Source organism: Setaria viridis, chromosome 6 (assembly GCF_005286985.2).
Source record: "Setaria viridis chromosome 6, Setaria_viridis_v4.0, whole genome shotgun sequence".
Taxonomy (NCBI): domain Eukaryota; kingdom Viridiplantae; phylum Streptophyta; class Magnoliopsida; order Poales; family Poaceae; genus Setaria; species Setaria viridis.
Genome location: NC_048268.2, coordinates 26,078,857 through 26,087,354, shown reverse-complemented (window position 1 = coordinate 26,087,354; position 8,498 = coordinate 26,078,857). Strand labels below are relative to the sequence as shown.

The 8,498-nt window shown below is 46.4% G+C and overlaps 1 pseudogene; it reads right to left on the bottom strand.

The window, feature by feature from the left end:
* Positions 1-3,721: 3,721 nt before the first annotated feature.
* On the bottom strand, positions 3,722-4,682 carry LOC117860114 (L10-interacting MYB domain-containing protein-like; annotated as a pseudogene).
* Positions 4,683-8,498: the final 3,816 nt, after the last annotated feature.

The following is an 8,498-nucleotide window of genomic DNA, read 5'->3' as shown; positions in this document are numbered from 1 at the left end:
GCCTGGAGGTTCTGTCCTGGCTAGTACCCGAGTTGTTATTCTGAGTAATAACAAGTATTTCCTTGTCCGGGTAGTAGCTTTCAGAGCTTGATGTTGCAATTTCTGTGTAACTCTCATCACGGTTGAGTGGAACGCCTTCTTGATATGGTAAGTTGTCTATATGGGCGACTAGGCGCGAGTCGTAGTCACGGTCGAGAAGAGGTGGTCGCAATCCCGGCCAGTGGACGAATCTGCCGTGTGATGTCGAAGTTATTACCAACCCTTGGGCTGGACCAGATAATGGTATCTCTGGTGAGTAGGATGAGTCGGAGTCAACATCTTCGTCATGCCCGAGTTCGACTCGGGTTCGAGCAAGAAAACCTTGGTGGACTTTGGTTGCGTTGCGGAGTCCGTGCGGGAACCGCTTTGAAGTCGAAACCGATTTGGATGCTGACTGGGGCCGTCGAATCCGAAGCGAGTCCGACCCTGAGTCCAGGGGTCGGCTGAGCCTGACCCTTTGGAGGAGTAGCTCCGCCGTGCCCGACCCCGAGTGAAGCTCCGCCTCGCCCGACCCTGAGTCCTGGGGTCGGGAGTGCCCGACCCCTAAGCAGAAGGTTGGAGTAGTCTGAGGCGAAGTCGAATCCAACGCGTAGTTGAACTCGAACTCGTTGACTTTGAAATCTTGATTTTTTCTGGTCAAATTGTCTGGTTTCTTCTCCTGAGTGTTGACGATCTGGCATCGGAACGATCCCGAGCCTTCGACGACGCAAAACCAGGATCCAAAAATGAAGGTGGCGCCGGCTTCGATGAAGAAAAATGGGCCTGATGATGACCTTCGCCATTGAGTTCGCGCTGAGAAACTCGACGAAAGCCCCTACCTGGCGCGCCAGCTGTAGGTGTTTTAGACCGGCAACCCGCCTAGGGAGTACCCTAGGTGGTCTTTTATGCGGTGAGGGTTGTCGAGAATCAAGGAACCAATGGTGACGCAAGGAACACGATTTAGACAGGTTCGGGCCGCTAGATCGCGTAATACCCTACGTCCTGTGTGTTGGTTTTGTATTGAGAAGATGTCTGTCTGTTCGGGTCTTGAGAGATCTGTCGAGGGGGGGTCCCTGCCCGGCCTTATATACACGGGAGGGCAGGGTTACAAGTCTGAGTCCTAGTCGGGTACTATTACAGAGTTCTACTCGGTATTGGCCCGAGTAGTTTTCCATAAACATACAAGACTAATCCGAGAAGGATACGCCCATCCTTGTTCTGATCTTGTCCGAGTACGTCCCTTGGTGGGCCGTCCAAGGCCTACTCGTGGACCTGGGTGTATGCCCGACAGAGAGAGAGAGGGGGGCAATAAATGAGGGCAGTAGGGTCCAGGATGGGCTTTAGGAGGTTTTAGGAGGGGTGGAGCTCCTAAAGAAATTGAAGCCTCCTAAAAATTTTTAGTCACTTTTAGTCATAGTGTTTGGTTCTTTAGTCACTTTTTAGGAGCTAAAATTTTAGGAGGGTGGAAACAAACAGGGTCTAAAAAAAATTCGGGTCCGGAATTTCTCCTCAGCGTGACACGTTTGCAGGAGGCTTGCGACACGTTAAGTCCGGTGGTAGGGATTATCTTTACTGTGGTTTCACAGTTTTTTTTTGCAAAATGAGGCATTATAGCGTGAATTTGTTTTGCAAGCTGAGATTAAAATGAACTAGAAGATAGATGAAGCCACTATTTTTAGTTTCACCAGCTTTAGCTTCACCGATGAAGCCATTTTGGAAGAATCCCTTCCAAACGGGGTCTAAATATTGCAAGAAGTAAAAGTAGAGTTCACTGACAATAGGAAAGACCAAAATGAATCTAGTAGGGATAAATGGGACTGGAAATTGTGCAGATGGAGGCGCGCGGCCAGTTTTGGTGCGCGTAAAGGGAAACTTTGGCGCGAGGGGAAAGAAGCAAAGAAAGAAAAACGGCGTGAGGAAAAAAAGAGCAAAGTGGTCGAGAGAGAATCAAAATGGCAACCTTATGTTTAGTATGACTCCAACTCTGGGTGGAGCTGCTCCACTCCAGAACTCCAGGTGGAGCTAGCTCTGGATGGAGTTGGAGCTGTCTGGTGAGGGTGTTTGGCTGGGAGGGTGTCCCTAGCTCCAGAAAAGAGGAGTTTGAGGGTAGATTGCCTTTCTTGCCCCTGGTTCAATTTGAACTACTTATCACAAATATAAAATGAAAGTACATGCATTGAAGTCCAAAATAATAATAAATTACATGTTCCAAAAATTTAAAATTTCAAAATAAAATCATAGTTCCAAAATAAGGTCGTTACAATAATCATTGCACTAATTCCATGCTAGGGCAATTGATGTAGCCATACTATCACGAAAGGTATCCATAGTCACAAAGTTTGATTCCGAAATTGATCCATCGGAGGCATGTTAAGGCACGGCATACTTGTTGTATCTTTCCGGAATAGTAGGCATGTAGGTAGGATCTCTATCAAAATTAGCAAAGTCCACATCAACGCTAGCATGTTCACGTATGAAATTGTGTAGAACCATAGTAGTAGCAACAATCTTCTTTTGTGTGACCATGGAATAACCGGGCATCTTGTAAAGGATTTGCCACTTCATTTTTAATACTCCAAATGAGCGCTCAATGACATTACAAACAGATGAGTGTATACGGTTGAACTTCTCTTTTGGAGTATTTGGTTCCATACCTCGATGCCACTCGGGTAAGTGGTACCTTTCACCCTTGTATGGAGCGAGGTACCCCGGACGATTAGGATAGCCCGCATCTACAACATAGTACTTGCCTACACATATGTAAAATAAGATAAGTTTGTGCATACAAATATGAAAAGGAACATAAGAAAAAATCTTTACTTTGAGGAGGATGTGGGAAGACATTTACATCTGCTTCCAATGCATGGTACAATACACTAGTGTCATGCAAAGAACCCGGTTGACCCGCAGCCACATAGGTGAAGCGCATATTAAAATCACAAACGGCAAGCACATTTTGAGTTGCAATTCCAGTCTTACCAATATATCTCACTTGTTCTTCAGATGATAAATACACACAAATATAGGTTCCATCAAGTGCACCAATGCAATCCTTAAAGTGTGGATATGCTCTCTTGTCATTCCTAATCCTCTTGTGCACATTGCGAAAATTAGGATCTGTTGGTCTCAAGAAATTTTGTGCCATGGCAACCACACAATCTAGAACTTCATCAAATTTTCTACTAATGGTTTCATCTGAGTGTTTGAACTTATTATTTCCTCTTCTATTTGACTCACACCCACCACATGTGAATAGGAAAATGGCCAACATTTCATAAGTATTCACGTGCTTCGATGGTTTTAATGCGTACCTCTCAACCAACACATCATGAAGATCCTAAAAAATAACCTCATTCATCCGAAGCATTCGATGGCACTCCCTTGGAGTGTTTACCGTCTCCATCAGCCATCCCATTCCACTTTGTTGTGAAAACATAAACCTCGACGGTGCCTTATCCACATATGAGTCATGATAACTTTGTGCTAGCTTACCACAGCTCTCAACCATATTAAAAAAAATTCACCATCAGACTCATTAGATTCATCAGACTCACTTGAAGACATCTGTGAACATTGACATAAACGAAATGTAAGATACAACTGTCATACATAAATAAAATGCAATAAAATAAAATGTACCACACATGCGACAAAAATAAAATAGTAGCATACACAAATGACATCACGCTCGCTAAGCTAATTTCTACTTTTCATATTTATCCTTATACTTCCTTCTAAGCCAATTGAACCTAATCTCATTAGTAGGCAAGGTCATGAACATCTCCCTTTGCTCCTTCTTCACAAACAGTTCAGACGCCATGTAATGTTCATTGCTATCATAGCCGGCCCCACAAGCAATCACAACCTCCATCACTTCATCAATAGAATATTTTCCATGTCTCTTAGAAACATATTCATTGGCTGAACTTGCCATACTTGTTACTGCTTCTTGAATTAGGAGTGCATTTCCAGACTTCGCCTTCTTGCCATTTCTATCAATAGACCTTGCCAATCTTTTGCCACTCGCAGGTGGAGGAGTAATACCAATATCCTCCTCTTGTGTATCCGAAATGAATTCATCATCCTGCGGCTCACAATTGATTTCCTCATCTTGTGTCTCCTCAATATTTTCTGGTGCTTCAACATTCACAACATGAGGAGACCAATGATCAATACCAATAGTAGTGATGTCAGAAAAACATTTGGCTAATTCATCTTCATTCTCACGACCCTTCTTTTTGAACTTTCCACAACCCGGAATGTCCTGAAATAAGAAAAATAATAGTATTATTATAAGCATTACCAACAAAATCGACATATGCAAAACAAATATATCATCAAAATTGAACCAACTTACAGCTCTAGCTTTTTTTCCACCATTCGTCATCCATAGCTATAGTCTTCTTTATAGGATCCCAACCAGTCCCTGTTTGTCTCAGCATTAGTTTCTTCCATGCCTTGAAATCTTCCTTTAACTTATCCCATTTGTTCTTGATCTAAGCCTTCGTAACTGCTATTCCAGTCCTTTCTTTGAACCCTTTCTCAACCTCAGCATACCCAAGTGCATTCAAATGTGTGTTTGGCCGATTTCCTTTTCCAACCCATTTGGCAAATAACATACACAACACCTGAGTGTTCTCCGAGTTCCAATCAATTTCAGGCATCAATCCAACTCACAAATATCATATTAGAAACCATTAATCTACAACATTGGTACTGTCCAATTTACCTAATTAGAAATCAATTTAGTCCTACTAATCTCACATTACCTAACAAATCAATTTATTCCTACTAATCTCATATTCTCGGTAATTGTTATAAGTAATTGCATTACAATCGGATTGTCACTGATTAGTATCTGGGAATTTCTCATATAAACAGTAAAAGAGATTAGAGATAATGTAGCTGTTTCAAGTCCAAGATGGAAGTGCAAAATAGATTGACAAATGACATGTACATGTAGTAAGAGCCATGGCCTCTGATTCACTTAAAAATATATAACTAAAAGTTCATAATATATTAACTGCTATTAACATCTAGTTAGTACTACTTTAATTTTTCGACCTAAAAATGACTTTTGAAAGTAATAGCAGATAGTACGACTTGTCACTGAATAAATAACCATATAAGCTTTCTAAAATGCAGTCACAAGAATAGCCTGATATGAAATTGCTACCACACTACTGACAATCCACCAGGCAAAGAATGCAAGAGCCCTAATGATGACTTGTGCATTCATCTGATCTGTCAGCATAGGACATGAAAGAAAGGTACTTTCCATCAGTCCATCTCAACTGCGGCCACATTCATCTTCTTATCTTCTTTACCAGAAAATCACACTCAGGAGCAAAAGGGAAAATTTTTTTACACGATGCTCTTCCTACAGGACATACCTTTGAACGGGCGGGAGATCTCCTCCAACCCCAGTGGCGGGCCTCTGCGGCCGGCAGTGGGGTGCTGCGGCCGGCGGCGGGCTTTGGCGGTGGGGCGAGACGGCCGGCGTCGGGGCTTCGGTGGCGGGGCACTGCGGCCAACGGTGGGCTTCGGCGGCGGGCTTCGGCGGTGGGGCACTGCGGCCGGCAGCGGGCTTCGGGGGCGGGCCGCGTCCAGACGCGGCGGGAGGCAGAGCTAGGCGGCCGGGCGGGGCTAGGAAACCGGCGTCGGGCCTAGGGCGGCTGGCTGCGGGGCTCGGCCGGCCTGCGGCGGGGGCGGACGGCGGGTCTCCGACCGCCAGCAGGGGCTACGGCGGCGGCGCGGCTAGGGTCGGCGCAACCCTAGCCGCCAGCGCAGGTACAGGCGCGGCCGGGCGAGTAGTCACGCGAGAATGAAAAGGAACAGAGGCGCGAGGCAAACAAAAAGAAGTAAATGTTATTTTTGTGTAATCAGTGGCAGTGGTGGGTAATTACCCACCAACTCCACGAGGAGATTCAAAAGAGGACGTTTTGGAGCAGCAAAAGGGGTGCTCCAAAACTCCAGCCCCAATTGCATTACAGCTCCATGGAGTTGGCAGCTCCATGGAGTTTTGGAGTTGATGTGATTGCCTGGATTTTTTGCTGGAGTCGCTGGAGTTACGGAGTGGAGCCGTGCCAAACACCCCCTAAGGGCCTGTTTGGAACTACTCCGCTCCAAAAAAAAAAAAGCTCCACTCTAGCAACTCCACCATCCTTCAGCTCCACTCCACCAAATCCATGAAAACATGGAGATAATTCATACTTCCGAGCTTGATCTCATCTGGGCTAGTGTTGTCCGTGAGGTAAAGGGTCATGAGTGGCTCAAAGCTACTCCCGAGCGGAAGCGCCTTCATGATGGCGCGCGTGCCGTCTTGGTCACCGGAGGCTTCAAGTTGGGCATGATGATGGCCCTCCCAAAATGCCTCGCGCTGCCATAGAGAACACAGCCAAACAACTACCTCTCAGAGATATTACGTCGAACACTCTCAAGTGCCCACTAAAGAACCAAGCAGCAGCGAGGATCAAACGAACCTGTGTGGCAGCACAGCCTCGAGGACGCCGCCTTCACGGACGTGGAGGTTCCAATCGTTGAGCACGTGATGATCAGCTGCTCCTCCTGCTGCTTCGACGTTGCTGCCATCATGGTCGCCCTTAGGCTCAGGCGCGGAGAAGCGTGGAAGCTGACATGGAGAGGAGGAGGTAGCCAGAGGAAGGAGGCCGACGGAGGCTTCATGTGCGGGTGCGCACGGTCGGTCGTGGTGGTGGCGGCCTGCATTGGCTTCCCACGCTTTATATTATTGGCCCCTCTGGTGGCGAGCGCGGCGTGGTGGGGGCAGCGGGGACTACGGGAGCACGGTGCGGTCGTGCAGGAGGGTGGAGTTTGTCAGATTCCCTAGCAATTGGCGTGTTCTCCTAGACCCGACAGTGCACAGGACCCAAGTACTGGATAGACCAACATGCGAATAGCTACTCCAAATGGGCGAGTGGTGGGAGTATAAATAGACCAAAGAGCTCAACGAGCCGTTGCTCTAATGGCTAGTAAAAAAGTATACCATGGGATGTTCCGATGGTGTAATTTTGGCCTGCATCGGAACATCCAGTGTAACTAGCCGTTGGACTCCCCACGCCAAATTCCTAAGGAATCCATCCGACACTTTATCTGATACGCCAATCGGATGAAATGGTGGCACTGATCACGTCACATAGCCGTTGGATCCCATGACGTTGCTCCGATGCTTTATTCGATTGTACCGCCGTATCATCTGGTGCTAAAGCATTTTTAGGCCAAAACCTTCTGTCAGATATCAAAGTAAATATGCTTTGTCCGACGCTCCTCTTGGCCTACCATCGGATCATCCGGTGCTATTGGGATTTCTTTGCCTTTCAAGCCTGCCCCTAGAATTCATCCGACGCTACTAGAAATGTGAGCATCGGAACATCCGATGGTTGACTTAGGGTGAACTTCTTCGCAGCATACCATATACTCCGAGGCTTGCTCCGACGCCTTCTCTGGGGGCCATCGGAACATCCGATGGTGCATTTTTCCTAAGGAACGAGAGGGAAAGATAGGGAAAAATCATGTGTGCACTGGATGATCCGATGAGGTTCATTTTACAAGCGTCAGAGCAATTCGCTGAGGAGGCAGACGAAACTCTATAGCACCGGATGTTCCAATGCCTTATGTAGTTGAGCGTCGAACGAAGCATACTTACTTTGATCCATGGCGGAAGGTTTTGGCTAGAATGCCTCCGGCACCAGATGATCAGGTTCTAGAGTGAACCACAGCTGTACAAGAGGTGTGCCGGGGTCTTGGAGTCTTGGTGGCTCGCCGGCAAGTCTTCGACCCTCCGGCTTGGTGTGGAGCGGTGTCGACGATCATGTGCAGGGGACGTGGAGACCCCCTTCCTTCGTGAAGAAACTCCTTAGTGAAGACGACATCCTTCGTGAAGAAACTCTTTAGTGAAGACGGCATCAAGGTGACCGAGGGACTTGGCGTGAGCCTTAGTGGCCGAGCCTTTGTGGCAAGTCAAGGGGCACCTTGGGAGAGACTTGGTGACCGGGAAGCAATACTCTTGTGTGAGTGCTTCAACAACGTGGACTAGTGGTGGCTTAGTGCCTACCGATACCATGAGAAAAATCCTTGTGTCAAGAGTTTGCTTCCCTTTATCCCCTCCTTAAGTTTCTGCATTTCATACTTGCAACTTATGTGCCTTTACTTTCCTAGAGTAGTATTTTGATAGGATGTGCTATAGGTTACAAAACTTATTTTGGGATGATGGTTTTACACTAGATCAACTATAGATTGCACATCTAGATAGCATGATCTACTTTATGTTTTGACACAAAGTAGTGGAAGCCATAGGTTAAGGTTTTAAATTGCCTAATTCACCCCCTCCCCCTCTTAGGCTACGAGCACCGATTCCTTACAAAGTCTGCAATCCCAAAATGATATAATATAACAACTCAACAAGTAGACATTTTGCTGTTGCTTTCAATATGTTATTCTCGCTAATCTGGCCTTGAAGAATT